The 27,283-nt window shown below is 33.4% G+C and overlaps 1 protein-coding gene and 1 pseudogene across 4 annotated transcripts in view; one reads left to right on the top strand and one right to left on the bottom strand.

Annotated features, from left to right (window-relative positions):
- Positions 1–27,283, bottom strand: part of XRCC4 (X-ray repair cross complementing 4) — a 217,539-nt gene that overhangs the window by 39,866 nt on the left and 150,390 nt on the right. The gene's annotated exons all lie outside the window — the stretch shown is intronic.
- On the top strand, positions 21,526–21,650 carry LOC120612656 (uncharacterized; annotated as a pseudogene).

Genomic DNA, 27,283 nt, shown 5'->3' with positions numbered 1-27,283 from the left:
AATTATAAAGATTGACAAAGCAGATTTGAACAATAACCATGTACAATTTCTAGAAATAAAAAATATAAAACTTGAAATTCAAAATTAAATGGCTGGCTTAACAGAGATTAGTCTCTCATACCTGAAGGGAGAATCAGTACACTGAAAAATAGGCTAGAAGAAATTATGCAGAATTCAGCAAAGAAAGTCAAAGTAATAGGAAAGAGGTTTAGAGACATGGAAAATTGAGTGAGGTGGTCTAACCTAAGTGTAATTTGAACTCCAAAAGGAAGGGACAGAGAGAATGGGGCAGAAGAGATATCTGATGAAATAACAACAGAAATTTTCAGAAATAATGAAAGTGACCAATCTCTGTTTGTAAAAATCACAAGCAAAATAACCAAAAAGAAATTCACACTTGGTTGTATCATTGTGAAACTGCAGAAAACCAAAAAGACAAAGAAGCAATATTAAAAGCAGCCAGTGAGAAAAGGTAGATTATGTACCAAAAAGTGATTGTTGAGATTGTCAGCAAATTCTCAACTTCCTGTGAAACTAAAATTTTGGCATGACAAAAGAAAATAATTGCTAACCCCAAATTCTAGCTCCAACAGAATTTTTTCAAGAACAAAAGTTAAATACAATCAATCCTAGTACAACGTGGATGTGAACTATATGGGTCCTACTTATATATGGATTTTTTTCTCAATAATATAAATGTATTTTCTCTTTCTTATGATTTTCTTTATCACGTTTTCTTTTCTCTAGTTTACTTTATTGTAAGAATGCAATGTATAATAAATACATAAAACATAAAATGCATGTTAATTGACTATTTATGTTATTGGCAAGGCTTCCAGTCAACAGTAGGCTATTACTAGTTAACTGGAGGAGTTAAAAGATACTCAGATTTTTGACTGTGCATTGCTCAAGAGTCAACTATAAAGATATTTGCAAACCACTAAAAATTGAGAAAGTTTGCCTGTAGTAGAGCTTCATTAAAAGAAATTCTGAAGAATGTATTTCAGATAAATGGAAAATAATAATCCCAGACAGTATGTCTAAAATGCAAGGAAATCCATAAAATGCAAGGAGATCCATAAAATGCATAAATTTGTAGCTAAATTTAAATGAGCACTGACTTTATATACAAAATAATAATGTCTTTTTTTAAAAAAAAGACAGAATTAAACTATCCCCAAATATACAAGGATAACATGAAAAATTAGTGAGCTATTTGAAATTAAATAAATTTAAAGGAATTAAAGTTTAAAGAAATTAATGTCTTCTAAATCACTTGTCTGACAGGAGCAAATGAGTACTTGACTGACTTTATACTTTCATAAGTTAAGAAAACGTTAGAATTTTAGAGTAGCTACTAAAAAAAGAGAAACAGTATATTTCCTCCAAAATAGTAAAAGATAAAAGTTAAAAGACAAAAACTATCAGATGGGAATAAAAAACCCCAGCTAAATGCAATATAACCAAGAGACTTCCAAAATGTAACAAGGATAGAAAAACATATACCAGGGAAATTCTAACCAAAAGAAACCTCATATGGTTATACTAATATCTTTTATTGAGATGAAAGCATTCCCAGAAATAGTTAGGGCTATTTTACAATAACAGATTCTTCTCTTCACGAAGATAAAACTATTTTATTTAATAATATAGCCTCAGATTGACAACTACAAGATAATAAGGACAAATTTATTATTGTAGTGGGAGATTTTAACACATCTTTTTTTTCACAGAATAAGTAGCGGAAAATGGGTATGAATATAAAAGATTTTAATAATAAGATTAACAGATATGACCCACTGAAAACACATAGAACACTTTATCCAACAAATGCAGACATAATTTTTTTTTCCAATACATATAAAACATTTATGGTACCATAAGACAATTTTCAACAAACTTCAAAGAACTGAATTCATATGATATGTAATCTAAATTCTGCCACTTACTAGCTTTCTGATCTTGTTAAACTTCTTTAATCTCTCTTCCGGTCTCCTAAACTGCAAAATGGCATAATAATATGTAGTATACTAAAGCTTTGTAAACAGACAGAAAGAGATGATGCATTAAAAGATTCTACAATGCAAAGAGAAAAAGTGAATTTTAAACTGAATGAATTTAAACAAGGAATAGCATGATTAGATATGTTTTAGAAATATAATTTTGGCAGCAAAGTGGAGAATGTCTTAGAGAAAAGGAAAACGGGGAGCAGGGAGATGCATTGGGAAGAAATAACAAATCAGATGAAAAATAATGATGGCTTGAAGAGGATGTGAAAGGACATGTCTTTACAGATATTCATGTTCTTATTTAACAATTTCAGTCCCAAAGAGAACTAACAGAAACTAGGTCCACTAAATACATGGTTATTACTTCAAAATTCTTTGCTAAAGCACATAATTTTTTCATTCCTTAAAAAAAAAAAAACAATTTAAGAGCCAGTGTTTAAAGGCAAATATCTTTATGACCTATGAAGAAAGGAAACTGAGCTACTGTATCTTTATTTTGCATATGTATTTTTAATTAAGTTTATTTTTAAAGAATTTCATAATCAAATTCTTTAATGCTATCTAAAGTTTATAATCCTCACTGGTAGGTATTTCTTATTCACAACCACCCTCCGCTCCCTACCCCCCCAAAAAAAACATAGGCTATGCTATTTCTGTTATCTGTTAACGGATACTTAGAAATACTTACAGATTCATGTATTCACTCAATAATCTTAGAAAACTCTAGAGAAAATGTTCCTAAGCATAGAGTTTTGAGGAAATTCCATTAGAAAATTCAAATGAGACAAAGAATAAACAAAACTCTCTATTTTCTTTATAATTTTAATTTATAAGGAATTTGGCTAATATGAGATGCATGTAATTTAAATTTGAATGAGTGAAGTAAAAATTATTCTGCACAACACTTCTGTGCAGCACAAGCATTCTGTATGGAAGAGGTTCCTCCATAACTTGGTTTCGGTTTTTTGTTTTTTATCATTGACTCAAAGCCCACAAGTGGTATGAAGCGTAATTTAAATTTAGGGAAAATAACACCTGGCTAGTGTAAATGATAGTAATAAGAGCAGCTATTGCAGGAAATGCCATAGTGGCATATCCTTGCCAAAAGAGTTTTTATTTCTCACAGTACCAATTCAGTTTTCATCTGCATGTCCTATTCAAGAGTGTCATAATTAAGGTGAAAGCAAATGAGGTGCATTCAAAGTAAAAGGGTGTGCTGAAATAAAGTGGTGGAATCAGATGACGACAATAGGCAAAGAGGAAAATGTGACTTCAAGGAACTTCACGCCTTATCTCTCTCAAATCATTTTACAAATCTTCCAAACATTACATCAAGTAAAGCCAAATTCAAGAAAGATTTTTAATTTATATAATTTACACTTTGGCATAATTCACTGGTGCTGCTACTTAGAAAAGAGAGCAGAGGAAGAAAAGGAGACCAACATCATCCTTATTTGCTACTTTTATCTCCCAATGGAAAGTGTCAAATTCTGTCTTGAACCTGACAACATATCATCCTTTTCTGCTCTCATCTGGATTACAACAGCTTCTTAAATGGCCTTCCAAAATTCCACTCTTGCCCACTTTCAATCAGTCTACCACAGAAACGAAAATGTGATCTTTTCACAAGGTAAATCAAAAAATTAAATAACAAAATTCACTGATTAAAACCATGCAAAAGATTCCCAAAACACGTAGAATAAAATCCAACTCCCTTACTTTGGCCTCCAGGCTCTGCATGCTCTGGCTTCTTTCTAGCTCTCCAAACTACACTCAATCCCCTATAACCAACCATGTGTGTGTATGTGTGTGTTATTTCCTATGTATGTTACTGTCTACCTAACCATTCTAGGTTTCTTCTCACCTTAGCACCTTCTCTGAATAACAGATCAGGCAGGCAGAAAATCAGTAAGGATACAATGGACCTGAATAACAATATCATTCACCTTGCTTTCACTGACATTTATAAAATCCTCCATCTAACAGCAGGATACCCATTCTTCTCAAACTCACATAAAACAGTTACAAAGATAGATCACATGTGGGCCATAAACCACACCTTAACAATTTAAAAAAAATATAAATCAAACAAAGTATGTTCTTAAACCATAGTGGAAGTAAATAAGAAATCAATAACAGAAATTCTATAGCTGTAAAATCCTAAAATATTTAAAGATTAAACAACATACTTCTAAACACATAGGTCAAATAAGAAATCTCGAGAGAAATTTAAAAATATGTTGAAGCAAATGAAAATGCAAATACAAGTTATCAAAATTTGTGGACTATAGGAAAAGCAGTATTTAGAGTGAAATGTATAGCCTTAGATGCATATATTTGAAAAGAAGATCTAAAAATCAATAACCTAAGCTTCCATCTGAGAAAACTCGAGAAAGAAGAAAAATTTAAGCCTAAAGTAAGCAGAAGAAATAATAAATATTAGAACAGAAATCAATGAAATTAAAAACAAGATAACAATAAATTCTACAAAACTAAACACTGTTTTTGAAAAGATAAATAAAATGTATTACATTAGACAATGTATTTGGAAGTGCCTTGTAAACTGTAAACACTTTATATAACACTGCATTTTTTCATTCATTTAAAATATGTTCAAATAAGAAAATTAAACATCTTAAAGAGGCACTTAATATATTACATATGGTCAAAACATTGATATCAATCCACGGTCTTTTGAATATTATATGGATGAGGATGTATCATGAAGATTTTATTATTCTATTTCTAGATATCTGTCTGCACTTCTGTTCTGCATCATTTATAACGTGAGCAAAGAAAACTGCATTATAACATGGTATTGGAAAGTTGTCATGCTGAAATCATCAAACGTCAACATTAATAAAATTTAACTCAGCTTTATTTTTCAACCCGTAGGATGAACATTTGTGGAATAAGGCATAGAGAACTGTGCTCTCTTCCCTTTGTTGCCCTAGGACCTTGAGTTGTAAATTGCTTGAAAATACAGATTTCCTTGTCAGATAGATAAGCTTTAACCAATGATTTTACACCAAAGATTTTTTCTCTTTTTCTTATATTGTCTCTGAAACCTTATAAATGGTCAGAATACCAAGTTTACTACAGATCTTTTTAATATGTATGCCTTTCCTTTCCAATCTCCTTTCTAAGACCATGTTGACTAGAACTGTGAAAAGAGGGCAGGACAATGGGGGTGAAGAGTCAACAAAAATCTGCATTACTCCCTAGCGATATGTCTTAAAAATCCTAGATATGCAACATATATACCATTGAAATTTTAATCCTGCATAGGCCAGCCTGTAACACTGATGATCAATAAATTTATTATTGGTGGCAGGCTTTTACTGCTGATTACATCATTTGTCCAACTGTGACCAAGTACTGTCAATTTTACCTCTTTTACATAGTCTCTGTCCCATAATTTTCATCTAGTCTTCAACTATTTTAGGTGCTCAACTCGTTACCTTGCATTATTGCAATGACCCTTTATTGTATACCTCTCTGCACATTCTTCCCTGTCTTGGTCTTCTCATATACTTACTGTTTCCAGCTTGTTAGTTAATGTGTCAACTCGCTAGGCTAGAGTACCCAATTATTTAATCAAATACTAATCTACGTGTTGCTCTGAAGGTATTCTGTAAATGTGATTAACATCTGTAATCAGTTGACTTTCAGTAAAGGAGATTACTCTCAATAATATGGGTGGGCCTCATCCAACCTATTGAAGACCTCAGACAGAAACAGGTTTCGCAGAAGATAAAATTTTCTGTGTCAGGACTGCAGTAGTAACTTCTGCCTGAGTTTCCAGCCTACCTGCCTGCACTGCATATTTCATACTTGCCAGTCCCAATTGTGTCAACCCATTCCTTAAAATAAAGCACTTTATAAGGGGGAAAAAATGGCGTAGATGATAGAGGTTCTGTTCATCCCTCTGGCGACCAAATCAAAGTGTGATGGAAACAAGGAGCAGCAGCAAGGAAAAATCTTCTGGAAGCTAGATGAACAAGCCATACATCTAGGTTGAAATCCAAGAATCACCCTGCAATGGCAGAAGGTAGGATGGGGCGAGGACAAAACTCATTCCACCTTTTCAAACCAGTGAGTGTTGACATTGCTGTAGATATTGAAGAATGAAGCCAGTGGTACACTAGCAGATAATCAAAAAATATCTGAAAAATATTAGATAAACATCTAAAAAAAAAGGCACTTAATGTATTCAGTCTTTGAAGCAGAAAAATGTCAGGGAAAATAACGGCAACCATTTTTCAATAATACAACTCATATCTGTTTAATTTATAGTAAACATCAAAATTAACAAGAAATTGTGATGGTAGAACTGATTTTGATAGCAATATGTGTTCATTCAAACCTCACTGTCTGTTTCCACAATAGAGTGAAATTTGCTATCAGGAAGGCCTGTTTTAGAGTATACCATTCAGACATGGGTCTAAATCCTTAGTTTGCCATGCATTGTTGGGAAAGCTCCTTGTATTTGTTTCTTCATATGTCAAAGGAGAATAAGATCTACCTCACAAGATCGTTGTGAAGACTAGAAGGAATGAATCTATGTACTGTATTGGTGGAAACACAGCAGATACCAAATAAATGGTGGCTGCTGGTATTATTGGTATCATTTTATTGTTATCGCAAATGGAGATAGCTTCCTATATTTTAAAGAGTACGGCTTGGAGAATCACTTCAGAGAGCCACTAAAAAAGGGTGAGGACCACTGTTGGTTGCTTTGGGCACAGGATAAAGGTGACAAGCTGTCAGACAGAAAAGCAAATGCGTGAGTCAGAAAGGTCAGAGAACTGTAACAGGGAGTTTATTTAGATATTTCAGACAAGAAGTTGATTCGTTTAAAAAGAAAACTGAAATTCACACAGACAGACCAATTCATAGTCCATTAGTCCCAAGAGTCAGATTTAGTTTTCAGTCAGAGATGTATTATGCCAAATTATTCCATCTCTAGAACCTCGCCCAGCTACGAATATTATCTTACTGACCAGGAATTAAGGGCTGGATTCTTTAGCTTTTCTAAAGGACACATGCCAAGAGCAGGGGATATCTTAGACTAATCCCACTTTTCGTTCAAACAAACTTTGAACAAAAAAACAAGCTCCTGTGAAAAGTCATGTTTTTAGTTTTTGTAAATCAGGTGGCACATTCCAGGAGGGTGGAGTGAAAGCAGAGGCAATCACAGTCCATGCCTCCACCCCTCTGAACAAAGCCCAAAGGAATTACCAACAAGACCAAAAAAAAAACTATATGATGCAGAAGTACAAGAACATACTTGTGGTTTTCAACTGAATTTATTACTTCTAATTTATCAAGACTAATGTGATGAAACAAACAGCTCCCCGCTTTGACTGATATAAACTTGCTATGCAATATACCACCAGAGCCAACTCTCTTGGATCACTGAGTATTTCCCAAACTATGAACAAATTAGAATGAGTCTGAAAAGATGCTTACTTTCCATTCCTTTGTTTCTGTCAAACAGTAAGTCAAAACAAGCTATTAAAAAATATTACATAGAGATTCCAAAGACAGTGTAATGACCTGCTTTTATTTGCAAAATAGAACTGAGTGTGCCATTTACCTCTCTTTATCCCTTCTCCTTCCCGATAGAGTCTAATAACTCCCAGACCCCACCTATACATGCTTTATGGTTTTAAAAATTATTTTATTTTTAATTCTACAAGTCATACATGACTGTATTTAGACTGTACTTCATATAAGGCTAAAATCTCCTCTGAGATATTCACAGACACCCCCAATTTCAACCTCCACCTGTATCAGAGGTAGCCATAGTTAACAGTTTATATGTAACACTTAAGAATACTTACGTATCAATAGAAAATATTTACTATTTTCTGTTCTGATTTTTACTAATTGCCATTATAATGTATGTACAACTTTGAACTTGTCTTTATTAAGCCCTAAGAAATTCTAGAGTACATTCATTTATAGCAGCTATAAGATTAGTGGCAATAATGCTGGATACCAACAGAATCTAGGCCTCTGTATAGCCAGGAAATTTTACGCATGTCACTAACTTTGTTATATTCATTTTTGAATAATCTTCCATCTCCTTTCTTATGGGTTTTGTGTAAAAACTAAATGAAGTAATATCTGTGTAGGTGTGTGCTTTAAAAGCTGCACATCTTTATATATAAATATTATTTCTCAAATATTATTTGAAACATAAAATCAGGTAGTGCTACTATTCTAAAAGTATATGCTATAGGTATTTACTTTAAAATTTTAACCAAGAATTGTCAAAAAATATTTAAATATTAAAACTTTTAGCTAGTAGCACAGTCATTCCTAGCTTTAAATAATTAATTGAAAACACTGATATATCAAAAGTTTAATCATGAGAATGATATCTGCATATAAGTTCAAATTATTGTTTACAAATCTGATTCCCTTTTTATATCCATGAAGTTCTGTGTTCGATTCCCAGAGAAAATAAACAGCAGTTCTAATGTAATAAAACAATTAGAATTACTAAATCAGAAGAGGTTGCAAAACTATGACATTTAAAAATATTTTAAAATTTACCCCAAATCTACCACATGTAGTATTCAAAGGAATTATTTTAGTTAAAACAACTGTATAAATGATTCCAGTTTAAGTTACAATCTTTTAAACAAAATGTTGTTTATAAGCTACAAGCCTGAAAGGTTTGCTTTGCAAGTAAATTAAGACATTAAGATTCTCAGGGGAACTGGCTATAATAGGATCTTTATAAAGCCCATCATTTCTAATTTTTTTTCATGAATACGATCATCAAATAACAAATGATATCATCTTCACCTTAAATAAAACCTGCTATCCATGTATTTATACTGATTGCTTTTCATTATAAATTACTCTTTTTCTTTTCTTTTTTCTTTTTTGGCCGTGCATTGTAGGAGATTTGGGGGGAATAACTGATGTTTCTGAACCTTCTCATTATCCGTTATTTGAACACATTACCTCACGCTATTTAGTCAGAGTCTTCGAGCTCAACTGGCTACCCAATTTTCACTTCGTAACATTAAAACGAAAAAGAACCATGGGAAAGTACTGACATACATACATACATGTAACAAATATTACACAAAGCCATTACATTTTTGGAGGTGTCAATGTGGTCATAGCAAGATAACTCAGAAATGAGTTAAGATCCTGAATCACAATTACAATGGAGTGCTTCCCAAGTACATTCATGTCTGAGAAGGAAGGTGGGGCAGATGGAACATGTATCTAATGTCTACCTTTTAGGTGCCAAAAGTGAAGGCAAACTGCGAGAATTATTTGAGGTCAATTTAGTTCAACACTAAATTATAAATCTGAGTGAACATACATATTTAATGAATTAGTGGAATAAAGTAGATTATAAAACTCTAATTGTATAAATCAAATACAATTTATAATGACAATTTTAGAACCTGTTTTAATGCCCTCGATAGAGAAATTTTTATGGTTGGCACTTCAAAAAATTAGTTTTCATTCACAGGGAAAAGAAATAACACGATGATAGATAACCCAATTAAGTAGACATAAGTGAGAGAAATGAAAATTATGACTATGCATTTCACACACTGGGTGGATAGCAGAAAAAGCACATGAAACCAGAAGACCACTGGCTCCCAGCTCTCGCTTCGATATAGTTGAAGTGGTGATGTAGCGTGAGATTTTTCTGAGATGGTTATGAATGCACTCCTATGGAACCCTATACTCCTAAGAAATACTGTTATAAATCATTGGCTTAAACAATTTCCTAATGTTGGTCATTTAAACTGTCTCCATTTTTTTTTCCTACTACATACAAATAATATTCAGATCTTTGTGTATGTTCATGGCTATTTCCTTAGGATAAATTCCTGGAGGCAGAATTTCTGTGTCAACTGGTTTTACGGCATTCATTGTCATGCCAACTGCCTTTGTTGATCACTTTCCCCCAATCTGGGGAAACGGGCAGAAGGTACCCATTTTCTACTGTGCTTTTTGAATGGTAGCTAACCCCATTTGTAGCATTTGAATCAGATTCTTCTCCTCTCTGACATATTTCCTCATCTTCCTTATGATGACAAACACGTTGCTATTAAATGTCCTCTTTGAAGTATCAATAATTCCTTTTGGTTAATGTCATTAGATGCCTAATGGATTAGCCGTTTTTTGCTGTCTTTGGACAATGATCCGTCAGTCAGTTTCTATATAGGAATGACTAACAAAGCATATATCCCCTTTGAAGAAGAAAACCTTTGTAACTGGCACTTTAGGACACTGCATGCCTTTGTTTCTTTAAGTCTTGGTAATATGTATTTGAGCTTTCATTAAAAATCTATTCAAAGCAGCCTCTGACCCTAGATTCCCAAAAATGAACAGTACAGAGCAGATTTTCAAATAAAAAGAGATCCTGGAGATCTTCTAATCTATGCTCATTATTTTACAGATGATGGTACTGAGGCCCACAGGGGCTCCTTCAAGTCCAAATTGTAATAAAAAGACAAATTATATACTGCTTCTGTTCTGAAGGAGTTTACAGCCTAGTGGGGGATACCAACAAATAAATCAACAAATATTATACAGTGTGATAGAAGCTATGGGAGAAAAAGGTGGTGTGAGTGTATCAGAAAGGTAGGTTGGGTGAGTTTTCTGAAGGCAACAACTATACTGTACTTTGAAGGAAGTGGATGGATCAGTGAGATAAAAAAATGAAAAAGCAGGAGGGCATCCAGGCAAGGGTAAGCGTAAAACTTTGGAAGAAATTGGTAATTTTCAGTGCTAAAAAGAATAAACATTAAAAAGTGGCTGGAGGGGACGCCGGTGGGGGAAACGAAAATTCAAATGTCCACAAGTTACATGAACGAGTGAAACTTCATGGGTGAGGACTGTGGTAAATTAAAAGTTAATGTCCTCTCTAAACAAATACTGACTGTTCAGTCACATAGCTGATTGCTACCATATATGAGGGGATAATAATTTACAATAATTTGTAATTTCAAGAGAAGCCAGAATTCTCCTAATTTTTAAATTAATGTTGGTACCAAAGTTTTAAGAAAACCTGGTACAAACCAGAACAAACACACTGTGAGCTGAATTTTGCTAACAATTTGCCAGTTCATAACCTCAGGGCTAGAAAGTTAGGCAGAGGGCAGCTCATGAAAGATTCTGTGTACTAAGCGAAGGGGTTTGAATTTTATCCTAGAAATTATAAGGACTCATTAAAAGACTTGAAGTTATTAACATCTTGGATCATTCTGGCAGCTGTGTGACGTCTGGAAGGAAGCTATATAACCAGATCTTCAACCAAGGCAGTAACAGAAAGGAGGAGACAGATTTGAAAGGTGTTAAACAAGGCATACAGTTTAGTAAATTATACAGTTGAAATTTGAACCCAAGTCTCCAACTTCCTTAACTTGATATTCTTATAACTGTATCAGCATTGCAGGATGTCTTTGTGAGTGGAATATTGTTTAGTTTGCAAATAATAAGGTACAGAGGCAATTCTTTGCAATGTTAGCTTGGAATACCAGAATTTTTTCCTATAGATATTATTAGTGTAGTATAGGTAAACACTACACTAAAATAAACTCCAGGAAAGAGGATATATAGAGAAATTATGAGGAGATAGACAGAGGGCACAGACACTGACCATGAAAAAAACCCCTCCTACCATGCTTTCTTTGGCTAACATTTGATGCCAGTTTAAAGTAAACAGTGTATGAAGATATTAAGTCTTTAGAAAATAAACAGAAATGACTATCTTACTCTATTACCTCCTCAAAAATTCTATAACTAAAAATTACTCAATTTATTAGTTTCTGGATCATCTGCATTGTGGTTAATCTCTGCACACTTAATGGGAATAAAGATGACAACTTTAATTTGGTTAGTACATTTTTTAGTTCAATGAATAACTAAGCCAGACAACAAGAAAGTCAAATGGAAAGTGAAGTCATTAGGTGGGGTAAAGTGATGTTAAATCTGAGTGTTTTCTCTCAACCTTCTGGATGGGAGCTGGACTCCAATTGTCTTGACTGGCACAAGATGAGCTTATAAAAGAGCATTTATTAAATAGCTCTGAGAATAATAAAATCTACTCCTACTACCTGCTTAAGAAAAAGATAAAAATGCTACGTTTTTTCTTTATTAAACAAAATATTAATTTGCTTGTAAAATTGTTGAATAATCTTCCTAAAGTTTCTATATTATACAACTACATTGGTACTCAGAGAAAATAAAACTTCCAAATTATAACATTTGGAAATATGTTATCTATTTGTAAGTTTGTAATAATATAGCTAAATAGTGGTTTATTCTGACCCTCGACTCTGCTTACAATAAAGGTGTCAATATTCAGCTCATGGTAGTGGCATTAAACTTTCAACCTTGTCGTGACTATTTTTAAAATAGCACTGTGATGGTACTAAGAATGTGCTATAAGTGGACAAGTTTCTTTATTCTATCTGTTGAAATAGTTTAGGTGATACCGCAGGAGCAAATACCCCAATACCTCAGTGGCTTGAAACAACAAAGCTTTAATTTCTGATTTGTGCCATATGTCCATCAGGCATGGCCTGGGGGCTCCACTTTATACTGTCCTCATTCCAGACCTAGGATGACAGGGCAGCTACCAACATTGCAAGTTACTATAGCAGAAGGAAAGGAAGTTCTCTGGCTCGGAAATTACACCTGACATTTTTAATTAAAACTTGCTGGTAAGAACTAGTTTCACAGCCTCACTCAACTATAACTATGAAGTTCAATTTTACCATGTGCCCAGAAGGCAGAGAGCTGGAAATATTTAGTGAACAGAACTAATGACTATCACAGTCACCCAAATAATTGCTGTATAATGGTTTCATGTATCCTTGTTTTTCTACCTGGCTGGACTGTGAAGTTGGAATCTATGACTTAAAGGCTCCTAACAAATTCTTTTGATTCAGTTATTATACATGAAGAAAACAGCTCAATTTAAAGTGTGATTTAAATACAGTAATTATGTCCTTTTGGAACTTTCTCCCCAATGCTATATAAATTTTAAAATCCAGTTCTGATATAATACTGAAGTTTCCAGGAACAGATAATAGCATTGTTCAGATGAACTGAGAACCCAGAAAGCAATCACCTCGCTGTTAAACATAGATATAATCCATTAAATAGATAATCAAAAAAGGATTGAATTCATTTTTCCATAGTTGTTACGATCTATTAAAGAATAAAGCCTGGAACTCTGACACTACAATAATATCTTTCTTTTTATCTTTACTGTATTTGCTGTTTAAAGCTCCATACTAGGAACCACTTAAGCACTATTGAAGAGAAACACCCACTCATGCTGACTGTTGTCACTTTAAAATCATAACCATGAATCCCAAATGTTCAAGACTCTCAAATCTTTATCTCCAGACCTTGCTTCTCTCAGGAACTCCAGAATCACATATCTTGATATCTCTGCTTTGGTTTGCTAAGTATTTTATACTTAACCGAGCAGAAACAGAATTTTTCATTTTTCTACTCTGCAAACTTGCTTCTTTCTTTATCCTTCCCATGTCTGAACACTGTACCATTCACTTAGTTCCTCAAAGTCAAATACATAAAAATCCTCCTGATTCCCTTCTGCCCCTTATTCTCCTAAGTTGAACCTAGCAGCAAGTCCTAGCAACTTTACTGCTAACACATACCCAGGATCTAGGATCTCCTCACTATTTCTCAAATAGCCTAAGCCACTATCGATTTTCACTGGGACTACTGTAAAAACCTCCTACGTAATCACTGTTTTCACTAACTCCCACCTCCACATCCATCTTACACATAGTGATCACAGCAAGCATTTAAAACAAACCAGACCGTGTCACTTCCCTCCTTAACATCTACCATCACACTGTGAATAAAACTTAAAGAATATTGGCCCTTGAAGCCCTGTGTGATCTGACCCTCTGCAGTTCACTGGTTACATATTTATACCACATACCACTTTCTGTCTTTACCACTAAGCAGGCCATCTTTCTAATCCATCAACATGCCAGGTTTGGCTCACCTGAGGGCCTTTGCATTACCTCTTTTCTCCTAGTCCTTGTAGATAATTTTGCTTGTTATTTAGATTCCCTTTAAATATCAATTCCTCACAGATCTTCCATGACCACTCTATATAAAGATGAACCATTTCATCATTATCATTTACATCACTCTTTTAAAATTATCTGCATAGCTCTTGATACTATCTGAAATATCTTTGTTTATTTATTTTTTGCTTGTTTCACACAACTAGAATGTAATGTCAGCTGTTCTGCTTATTGCTGTACCCTCTGTGCCTAGATCATGCTAGGTACTCAGCAAATACATGTTGAAAAGATATTTATAATTTAGGTATGCACAAAATACATGGCATTAATAAGAAAGTAACAACGTTACAGAACATAACACTTCCAAATTCATCTTTGGCCACTTTCTAATTATTCTGAAATGTTCGATGATAAAGTTATTAGATTATAAATTATTAAACATAATAAAATACAAATAAAATACTTCCACAGTATAATTTTACCACAAGTAATTAATTTGACTTGGAAGACAATTATAACCAAACGTAGAGAGTTGGACACTGGAAGGAGAAATAAAATGAATGAGAACAAGAGCAGCAGTAGCAACCAAATATTGAGCATTTACCATGTTATTATATGCCGTCTCATTATATTTGTCATCTCATTAACTTTAATGAGATGGGTATTACTATTCCCATTTTAGAAATTAGAATATTGAGCCTCGCTGTGATTAAGCAGTATGCTCCAAATCACACAGCAACTAACTCTCAAATCTGTACCTTATTCCTTTACTCCATGGCATGCCCTAAGCAGATAGTTACATGGTGAGTGTCCTGACTGAGAAGCAGCAGTGGCTATTACAACTGTAAAATTAGTGATCTTTCTCTCAAAGAGCTGGCGACTCATAGGCATTTTAACAGAGAGAGAAACATACTTAGGTGCAGAATCTTCAGGTAATAATATATTTTATTATATCCATTAATTTTATATTGTATTAAATTTTATTTACTTTTAAGTGATACTGGTTTTCCATTTAAAATTTTTAAGAAGTATAGTTTCTTCTTTAAATAAGCTTATTTAATTTAAAAAGTAAAGTGATTTAATAGATAATTAACTCATGATGCAGGTGTTACCAAGAAGTGGCAAAAATTGAGGAAGGAGCCGGTGAAACTCAGATAGAATGCAAATCCAAAAGGTGGCCTAAGCATGACTGGAGTTTGAAAAAGTCAGGACCATTGTACTTATCTTTTTCAGTAGGTTTTCAAAAAAAAAAGTGATCTCTCAGGAATGAAAGGTGTAACAGCAAGGGAATACCCACATTAACAGAAGTGTGGTGTCCCATTATCCTTTGTACAGATTATACCACATTTGAGATTTAAGCAGGCTCTGGGGACACAACTTTAATGGAACAATGACAAATGATAAGCATTCAATGAAAAGCACTCAAGAGCCTGACCATGTGAAAATTGTGTTATATTTGGGGAACGTTGATAAACATCAAATTATCTTGAAAAATCCTTAGGAAAATATGATACTCTAGCATGATATAACAATTTTAATAGGTCCAACATCACAAGGTTTTCCTCCTATTTTGATAAATGGTTATTTGCTTTCAATCAAGCAGTAGGAAATGAAAGTAGCTGCCTTGTATATAGTGGTCATGCTGTATGAAAAGGGTTTATCTGTAAATATTCTGTTTATGTTATGGAAGCATAATGGGAACTCAGACAGATAGGGGGAAAGGAGATATATATTTCTCATCTCATACTCACTGCCAGGCATATACTTGAGTAGAATGTCCAGAACTATTTAAACTGTTCTTTTGTCCTATGTTTCCCTACTGCCCCTTTTTTTATGTTGAAAGAGGAGAATGGAGAATGTATGTTGAATATGCATTTTAGATGCACGTAAAACATGACTCCATTCTACGTAAGAGACTTTAATGTAGAAAATTTATATGATATGACACAAAAGAGAGAACTAGAGCCGTCTGTGGATGAACATTACTGGGTGAAATGGACTTTCAAGTAAAGCATTAAGCTTTTTGTCCCACAAAACATTTATGTAAAGGCTACATGGTCATATATTTTGGATTAGTTAACATATTCTATTCAAATACTAACATAATAAGTACCTAAAACAAGTGGACAAAATAAAAAGAAAATAGTTGGAAGAATAAGAATAACTGTCTGCTAGTTTAGATTATCCACATTAGTGCTCCCCTTATTGCTTGGAATCCAAATGAAAGTGTAATAAGTAATACATTTAAGATTCTTAGAGCAAATCAGTGATCAATGATATCCCCAAAATTTAGAGTGCATGAGTCATTGGATTGCATGCCCTTTAATTATAAATTATTTGAAATGTAGAATAGGATTACAATAATTTTAAAGTTTAGAGAAAAATGCAAAAGACAAGAGGAAATTAAGTAAAATAACATAAATGCTAAAGGAAACAAGAGTTTTCAAAGTTACAAGTAACTTTAACCAAAAGAAAATTTCAATTGGGTTCACTGAAAAAACAAGGTACAGTAGTGCATCTGAAATAAAATCCAGAAATGCATTTGAGTCGGCAGTTGATCGAATGGGCTAAATAAAATCCTTTCTGTTTCTCTATATGTAGTCTGTTTATAATCTATATGTTAAAAGTTATCATATTACATAGAAATTCTTTTTACCATCGGCCTGACCTGCTAGCTCCCTGAGGAAAAGAAATAATACAGTACCTCAATATATGTGAGCTTGAATTCTGAGATTAATTTAAATATAACAGTTACATATGATATATTATCAAACACTGCTGACTAAGTAACCTTAAGATTAATATAAGATGATTTCTAAAATTATGACAGTAAAATTAAATCACAAATTTAAATCATTTTTTTAAAACATGCTTTTCTAAACTGTCAAATACATATGCTACGGAACTTTTAAAAGGAATTGAAATTAGTGATAAGTTCAAAATTTCTCTTTTTTTGACAAAGACTTCAGCTCCACGAGAACAGGGACTTTGTTTTGTTCACTACTGTATCACTTAAAACATTTCTTGGCAAATAATAGTCCTTCAAATAAATTTTTTTATTAGAAAAACTGTCTCCTCCAAAGAATTCTGTTTTAAATGAGACTTCCTAGTCTCTCAGTCACAGAAATTATTATTTATAATAGTATTATAGAAAATGGCAGAAGACATTTCTACACTATACACTACAGAATATGTGGAGAGAGTTGAAAGAATGTGACCTAAATACGGGATTCATTCACAGCTGATAGCATCTTGGAGTTGGGATGATAAAAATAATGATGATAAATATTAAAAATTAGTTAACATGTACTGAGCATTATTTATGTGCCAAGCACTGTGCTAAGGACTTTACATGCACTATCTCATAATTCTCACAAATCCAGGTACCCTTTGTATTGATAAGGAAACCAACACATAGAAAGGTTAAGTGGGATGTCCAAAATCTGATAGGCAGTAAGTTATGAAGTAAAACACAGACCCAGGCAGCTGGATTTCAGAATCTACACTCTAAACCACTATAGTACAGTGTTATCAAGATAATTTTATCTGCTTAAGTCCTTCATTTTATACAGAGAAAAACTAAGGCCATGAAATGCTGAGTGACTTGGTCAAGATCATATTTTCTCCTTGACTTGGTCATTATGAAAAGCATAAAAACACATTCTCTTATCTCTTATGTTAAACGAGCAAGCAAGCATAACCTCCCTTGAGTCTACAGCCCTCTCTGGCTACTTCTTTACTTATCTGCTAAGTTTTAGAGCAAAATTTTTTGAAAATTTTTTCCATATTCTGTATACTCTAATTCTCACCTCATTCTACTCTAATTGACCATCTTTCTCTCCAAGTCTCCCCTGAGACCCCAGTAGCTCCTCTGTCCTTATTGTACTTGATTTCTCAGCAACATTTGAGAGTTGGCCTTCCTTCCTGAAACATATTTTTAGCTTCTATTAAATTATAATCACCTCATTTTCCTTCTACTTTTATTATAATCTTTCTTCCTCAGAGCTTGGCCTCTAATTGGTAATGTCCGTAGAGCCTGACTCCCAGATTCAGAAATGTCCTAGGTATCAATCTTGGTATCCTTCATTCAGAATCTAGGTGATTTCCTCTGGTCCCATAGCTTTAAATACTATTAGCCGATTCTCCTTATTCTCAAATTACGTATTTCCAAATTCACCTACTCGCTAAAATTCATTTGTAACCTCAAAATCAATACTGGAGGTGCTTTCTCAGTCACTGTGGACATGTGCATGCACAGAGCATCACAAAATTTGAGTCCCTGAAATACATGTGCCTAGGTTAGGTGGAACAAGTTTCGTGCCTTCTGGTTTCATCCCTCAGACTATAAACGAGTATCTTTTTTTGCAGTATATTTAGTGTCATGTTTTTTGCATTTTTGTCCTTTTTATTGATGATTTTGATTTTTTCAAATGGCCCTCAACTGTAGTGCTAAATTTCTGCCTAGTGGTCCCAAGCACAAGAAGGCTATGATGTACCTTACAGGAGAAAATACAGGTGCTCCTCAACTTACTATGGGGTCCAGTAAACAACTGTTCATCATAAGCTGAAAATATCCTAAGTAGAAAATACATTTAATACACCTAACTGACCGAATATCATAGGCTAGCATAGCCCAGCCTACCCTAAACATGCTCAGAATACCTACAATAGCCCAGAGCTGGGCAACTATCAAGAATTACTGCCTTCCTCTTCTTCTTCCCAGAGCAGGAAACACAGATGGGCATTTTGTAGACATGATAGAATGTGAAAACACAAAATACAATATCCAAAAACTGCTGGCAACACAGTACACTGTAGAGCATCAGTTGTTTAACCTCATAATCATGTGGCTGATTATGAGTTGTGGCTCACTCACTGCCTCTGCCTAACATCACAAGAGTATTTTACCAAATACTGCTAGCCTGGGAAAAGATCAAAACTTTAAATTCGAAGTATAGTTTCTACTGAATGACTATCACTTTTGTCCCACCATAAAGTCAAAAAAACATTAAGTCAAACCATAGTAAGTTGGGGACCATCTACACATGTGTTAGATAAGCTTCACTCAGGCATTAGTTATAGTGCTATTGGCCACAAGTTCACTGGCCATCAGTTCAATGTCAATGAATCAACAATATATATTAGATAAAGTGTCATTAAACAGAAACATACAAAAAAAAAAAAACAGGTTATATATTGATTGGTTTACAAAATATGTTGTTACCAGAGGCTCCAGGAACCTAGCCCTATATTTCCCCTAGGGACAATGATTCAGTATTTGTTAATTCAGTGTTCACATAAACTTTATAGAACATAGCTACTGTGACTAAGAATCAATTGTATATGCCTATGTTCCCCAAATCTTTGTTAAACAAATGAATAAATCACACAATTATTTTTAAGAGGCAGAGGCAAGATCATTTAGAGCATGTAACCATGGAAATGAGTTTAGATTTTAAGTACAATGGGAAGCCAGTGGAATATTTTAGGGGAAGGATATGAAGTTGGGAGAAATAAGAAGAAGTATAAAGATATAACCTAATTTCTGTTTTCAGAAGTTGATTATGCAGCAATCCCCAACCTTTTTGACACGAGGGACTGGTGCTCAAGAATCTAATGCCCGATGATCTGAGGCGGAGCTGAGGCAGTGATGCTAGTGCTGAGGAGCAGCTGCAAATACAAATGAAGCTTCGCTTGCTGGCCCGCCACTCACCTCATGCTGTGTGGCCTGGTTCCTAACAGGCCATGAACTAGTACTGGTCTGCAATCTGGGCATTAGGGACCTCTGAATTAGAGAACCAAGAAATGAAATGGGGAGACCAAAAGAGAGAAAACTGCAGTAATCTAGGTAAAAGATGATTGTGGCTTATACCAGGTTAATGGCAGTAGAAGTGAGCAACAAGTGATTAGGCTCTAAAAGATATTTAGAGGCATGAAGTATTAGACCCCCAGATGGACAATATGTGGAGGTGAGGGAAAGAGAAAGTAAAAGATGGCTCTTACTTTCAGGCTTTTGTTACTGTGTAGATGGCTGTACTACTTAAAAAGAAGGGGAAGGTTCAGCTGGCTGAGATCCACTTAATATTTCCTTTACTTCATTATAGATAAGATCCACTTATTACTTCATTTGCTTGATAATTATACAATATGTACCATTTACCAGGTATCATGCTAGTTGTAAAACATTTTCTTTTTTTAACTGCCGGTTTGCAATGAATTTCAATTTTGGAGGTTAATATTTGAACTCTATAAATGTAATATATTTTCTCATTTGCAGTCACTTATTTGTGTGTCCATCCATGGTTAATGAAAAAGAGGTAATAATTTTCATTTTGTGTTATTTGTGCCCACCTCCAGTATTCATTTTAGTACGACATTCCAAATGCACCTAGAACTATTATACCATGTGGCCTCATTATCACACTGTAATTTATTGATCTGTTTCTGCAGCTACATCACATTCTCGCAAAGCAAAAGTACCTGGTCTATAGTGTTTGGTGCTGTAGCTACACCCCCAAGCACAGTACTTGGCACATAGTAGGCATTCCATTTTGTATTAAGGGGGAGATAAAAGGGAGAGACCTATAACCACATCTAATGATAATCTGTAATGCTAAATTTTCTTTCCTTTGCTGGGTTATTTTCCTCCCTTAGATGTTAGTATATGTTCTTAACAACTTATATGGAAGACTCTAAAATCATCCTCCAGACCTGAAAGACCATTTACTATTTAGTAAGAATATTGTGATTTTCATTTGTCTTACTTTTACACATAGTAGGTTGAGAATGGAGTAAATCTGTTTAACAGTTTCTATATTTTATATGGTGCCATTTATTGCTTAACCAAAAAAAAAAAATCCTCATTAAATAAAAAAAAAATATTATTTTCATAGTTTTCTTGAAATACAGATATATAAGTCTGGAAATTTCTACAAAACCATATATTTTGGCCCTAGTCAAAACACTTTGAAAAATCAGCACTATATCCATAACATAGTATGACAGTGAAAAAATTGATTTTCTCTGTAGTCCATAAGTAGAATATAATATATCTGTAAGCAACAGAATTCCTGTAATTTCAGATTGAAATAAAAATACATGTACAAAAGGAATATTTCTTGTAGTTGGAGCTAACAAGAACTCCTACATAAAAGAAAGTTTTCAGAGGCTATAGTATACCTTTCAGAGCGACAATCTTTCTTGAAGCATGATTTGAAGATAGCTTACCAATTAAGTTTAAAAAAATAAATAAAAAGACGTAAAATAATATAAAATTAATATAGTATAATATCATATATACCTCGATAGTTGAGTATATAAATATGCCAACCTAAGAAAGGAAACTTTTCCAGTTTTGGAAAAGTCAGTGCTCATGACCACCAAATTTTATGTATCCAGCTTTTGTGGTAGCTGATTTCTAAAGTAACACAGATGACTTACTTTGAAAAGTTTAACATGTCTACGGCCATGCTATCCTGAACAAGCCCGATCCCAGTCCCATCTGATCTTGGAAGCTAAGCAGGGTCGGGCCTGGTTAGCACTTGAATGGGAGACCACCTAGGAAGACCAGATGCTGTAGGTGTAAAAAATAAAAAAATAAGGGATTGAAAGCTGACAAGGTCCTTGCAATCTGTGAGGTCACCCAAGGGTTGCCTTGCCTCAAAAAAAAAAAAAAAAAAAAAAAGAAATCAAAGTTTAATAAATAGCTTTCAATAACTGATGAGTCTTCCCAAGTCTGGTACTAAGAGGATAGCAACCTTAAGTGTTTCTCAACTTATCTCTTCCTTCTCTTTCTAATCACACTTATAATCACTGTTCTTCAGAGAATGCTTCATGGACCACTGTAATATCCTATCTTCACTGCCAATCTGCAAACATTCCCTCCATGAAATATATGGTTTGCAGTGAATTCTTCCTAAAGCACTGTTCATTATGCCATTCTTTGGCTTAAAACATTCAACAGTTCCTTGTTGGATTCATGAAAGAACTCCAAATAAATCAGCTCAGCATTTAAGTCTTTTGTGATCTGAGTTCCATATACCCTGCCAGCTTTATGCACATCTCTATCTCTGTGCATCTCACAATATGGTCACTGGTCCCTATCTTCCAGACTTCTCTTCTGTGCATTTACTTATGCACTCTGTTACCCTGAGGGAAAAGCCCTTTTTCTTAGTGAGGGGGTATCTCACGCTTCCTTAACAAAGAGACCCAAAAGCACAATGGATCAATCAAGCCAGGCATTTACTTCTCTCTTACACAATAGTCTAGAGTTAGGTGGGTAGTCTATGGTGGATATGCTGCCCTGTTCCATGAGATTTCCCAGGGACTATGACTTTTCCCCTTTTGTTGTTCTGCCATCTCCTAGGATGCTTTCCTTAAATGCCAGATAGAAGATAAGAAGGAAGAAAGAGAGGGGAATGTATGCCCAATTACTTTCTGGGCAAGATCCCCAAATTGTACATATCATTTCCATTCATATCCCACTGGCAAGGACTTTGCCACATGGCCATACCACATTGCCAATGAAGCTGAGAAATGTAGCCTCTTAGGGTGACTGCCACTTGCCCTATTAAAACTTGGGGATGCATGAGATGGCAGAAGGAATTCCATTACTAAAAGAAAGAAAGGGAGTCAGGAGACTGCGTTCAGTTACTAGTCTCTGCATTATCTTTCTTCAGTTTATGTCTCTAGCAACCTCCATTCCCCTACAAAGCTAAACTCAAAAAATGCCTCCATCTAGCGAGTCTTCTCTGATCTTATCACATCTCCTTATTCCATAGCCCTCCAAGTAAAACATCAACTCTCCCTCCTCCAAAATGTTATAGTTCTTGTATCTATTGTGGAATTTAGCATATTTTAGCTGTACACATATTAAAGATAGTTTGTCAGAAAATATAACTTCAAAAAGGAAAAAAGTAAATGAGTACTACATATTAATCTTTCTTCATTGTTCTATTTAATATACAAAGTTGAAGGCACAGCCTGTGCCAACCTCTTTATTCTGTTTCTAGAAGTGGTGTATGTAGGAGAAAGCACCCAATAATGCTGGTAATAACAACACTGTTTCATTCAATACACTGACCATTTATTTCCATTTATTACAAAAAATGACATTTTAAAAGTAACATGCATAAATTTGATCTAGAAAAATTATAATGTATGAACTGTTTAGAAACAAAATTATTGTAAAAGATTTTCAATTAAGCAAAGATTATGTCCTAAAATTTTACTGAAAATACTTTTGAATAATGATGTTTAAATAAACCATGTCTGTGTATTTTTATCCTTTAGTAATGATTTACCAAAAACAAACAAAATCCTTGAATAATACTTATGGATAATTATGTTTTTAATTAATTTATTTAGATCTTTTGTTCATTTTTTATTCTCATATTTGATTTATTTGATTCCATTTGCCAACATCTCAGTTACTTGTGGGGTTTATATCTTCTTATTTTGACATAACTAGTTTATACTTTCATAGAAGCTTAGAACATGAAATAGCCTTCAGTTCTATTACTATAAAATATTTTATTTCATTTCATGTATTAATACAAACTAAATATCTATTTAACATTTAGTTGAATACCATAGTAGATAATTTAAATTCTAGAATTTCACTGTTAAAATGTAAATTTTGAATAAGTCTACCAAATAATAAAAAAATACCTATTTTTCTTTCAGTATGGAACTACGGATTATGAGCAGAGATTCATTTCTTTTGATTAATAACCCCTCTGACCAGTTATAATGAATATGTACACATTATTCTATATTGATAGAGTACTTAAAATGCCTGAAAAAAATAACTATTATCAAGCCAAATTCAGAGAAATTTTAGGTAAGAAAATTTTTCAGATGATAGGAGCATAATATATACTAAATAATATGATAAATTCTCTTTACCTAAAACACAGGAAAATTATAACAGGTATCTATTAAAAAAAATTTTCAAAACAGAAATTCAAGTCTGTCAGTAATTTGAAACCCCAAAGCATGTAATAGCCTGAGGAAATTATAGTAAGGGTTGTTCCCAGGATGAGTTATAAACATGGAAATACTTTATTTAAACATCTATGTAATCTCGTTTGAAACAAATTATTTTGAAATTATGTTAAAATAGAACTTAAAACACATATACTTATAAGACTAATCCTCTAATACATTCAATAATCATGCTTTAAATGGCCGTAAAGCTGTGGTAATAGTGAATATACTTTTTAAAAATATGAATATTTTGTCCTTTCTGTACAGATAAAAAAAATCTGCTCAGGCAAATTTTATTTTAAAATGTCACTGCTGATTTTATTAGCAAACCTATAATAAAGCATATGATCAATCTTTACCTAATTATTTGAGTTGCAAACACAATTAATAAATCATCTTTGAAGTGCACTGACCATAATCAGTATATTCTGGAACAAGTCCAGCGGCCATTAATCAAAACATGCAGAAAGGAAAGTGAGAGCCACAGACTGAACAGTTAGGTAAACATAGAGTGAAGCTAATAAAAACCTATCTTGTTTAAAAACCACCACTGTGTTTACTTTTGCAACTAAGATAAACATTATGATAAAATTAAAGTTGTGTAAAAAATGAGGTTTGCTCATGATGACCAAAGTAAATACATAGCAATTACGCATACATTTTATGTCCCTAATTTGACACTAAAGAAGTTTAAAGTTCAGTTTCAAAAATCTACAAGAATTAGATATTTGAATTGGACGAATTATATCTTCCATGTAAATTAAACACACACACATTACAAATATGTTGAGGTTTAAACTAGAAAGAGAGCAATAAATTGTTAGAAATTTTAAAGACTCAGAAGCATAAAAACAGGTTCTTTTTGAAAGAAGAGAATGGCCAACTACCATATTTTAAATTGGCAGATGCAAATGATTAATAATAAGTAAAAAGTAAGTAAATATTTGAGTGAGTTGGAAATTAAATTTTCAATGATTAATAATATAAAATATGATGGAATATAAATATATATCAAATTAATCAATTGCTTTTAAAACTTGGTTTTCTAATAGTGTTATTTTTTTTTTCTCCAAAAGTACCTTACTGATTGCTAAATGGAAGAAAGGTGATTTGCTGAGTTAACTCATAAAAGGCAGTCCTCATTTCCATAAGAATTACGAGGAAAGAAAACACTCCAAGGTTGAAAATTTCATAAACACTGTTTTCTTTCCAGGAAAAGAGTTCCAAGATTTAGCTGAAATCAGCACTAGAGAAAATAGTGCTGTAAAAATAACAGTACATCATATTCCTAGAGTGTCCTACTTAGATAGTGCTTTCATTCATTCTTCTGACCCTCACATTCATGTTGAAAGGTAGGCAGGAGGTACTATTAACCCAATCCTTGCACTAAAAGAACTTACAGTTCTATCTCTATTGTGTTACTGTAAAAACTTTGAACAATAGACAAACCTGACTGAAACTCATCTTTATTCAGTTATTAATAAATATGAATATAGAGAGTCCTACTTCATAGAGTAGTGGTGAAAATTAAATGAATTAATGGAAATTAAGTACCTAACACAGCAGCTAGGACACAGTAACCAAATAAATATTAGTTATTATTGTTATTTTTGAAGCAGTATAATAAAGTAGCTCATACATACGGTCTTTGGAATAATATGTCCTAGATTCAAAATCAAAGATGTGGCACTTGTTATCAGCAAGTTTTCTATTATCTAGGTCTGAGTTTCCTGATATATGAAATGGATATAGTTAAATGAGATAATGCATATACAGGGCTTCACACAGTATCTAAGAGAGAATAAGTGTTCAATGAATGTTAAATATTATTATTATTGATAGATTAAGCAACCAATAAATTATGCCAATACAAAATGTCATTAACAAAAATTAAAAGGCAAATGGCAAGCTAGGAAAAAACAAAGATTGATATTTTTGGATATAAGGAGCTTTTATAAAACAACAGGAGACAAGGACCTCCAATGAAAATCAGCTGAGGTTATGGACAAATAATAAACAAAAGATGAAATTCCAATAATCAATAAATATCAGGAAAAATGATCAGGCAATGATCAAAATAAATTGAAAAACAATAGACTATAAGGCAAAAACTGCTATGAGAGTACAGACTTCCAGAGGAATTTTGGCAAAACAACAAAGGACTAACAAGTACATATGCCCTCTGACCTAGTCATTCTACTTTTGGGAATTCGTTCTAAGGAAATAATAGTCATATGTGCAAATTTATGTACACATATATACAACAATCTTTGTAATAAAAATGTGGATAAGGCCTAAATGTACAGTACAGGAATTGGTTAAAGAAATTATGGTACATTTATGCAATGGAATACTACAAATATAAAATGTTGACGTGATATATCTACTAAAGTATAAAATTTATAATATAGATTTAAATTTTAACATAGTAGGCTAATCATAAATGGTATGAGGCTTGTTATGCAAATAAAGTGTAGAGGAAGATGAAGAGATCTACTAATATGCAGGGTACCATGGTGTTAATGGTGGCTGTCCCCAGGTAGGTGATTTTGTTTCTGTGTGTTTTCTGATTTTTTAAAGATAAGTATGTGTTGCTTTTATAATTAGAAAACAAATAAAATAAACCTCATTTTATTGAAAAATAAATGGATTCCTTCAGTAGGTAGGCGGACAAATTGTGGTATATCCAGACAACAGAATATTATTCAGTGCTAGAAAGAAATGATCTATCATGCCATGAAAAGATATGAAGGAAGCTTAAATGTGTATTGTTAAGTGAAAGAAACCCACTGTATGACTCCATTCTGGAAAAGGCAAACTGAGATAGTTAACAATTAGTGGTTGCCAGAGGTTAAGGGGAGGGAGGAATGAGTTGGTGACACATGGATAACTTTTAGGGTACTGAGACCATCCGTACAATACAATGGTGTATACTTGTCATTATATATATACGTTCCCATACAATGAACAACACCAAGAGTGAGCCCTAATGTAAACTATGAGTCATGAGTAATAAAGATGTGTCAATGTAAGTTTATCAATTGTTAACAAATGTACCACTCTGGAGGGGAATGCTGATAATGGGGGAGGTTGTGTGTGTGTGGAGGGGGGGACTGGGGATGTAAAGGAACTCTTTGTACTTCCTGTCCAATTTTGCTTTGAACTTAAAACTACTCTTAAAAATTAAGTTAATTATTAATTAATTAAACACTGGGCTTTTTCCTTTCC

The sequence above is a fragment of the Pteropus medius genome, unplaced genomic scaffold (genome assembly GCF_902729225.1).
Source record: "Pteropus medius unplaced genomic scaffold, Ma_sr-lr_union100, whole genome shotgun sequence".
NCBI classification, from domain to species: domain Eukaryota; kingdom Metazoa; phylum Chordata; class Mammalia; order Chiroptera; family Pteropodidae; genus Pteropus; species Pteropus medius.
The sequence above is the reverse complement of the archived record's forward strand: the minus strand, read 5'-3'. Positions and strand labels throughout refer to the sequence as shown.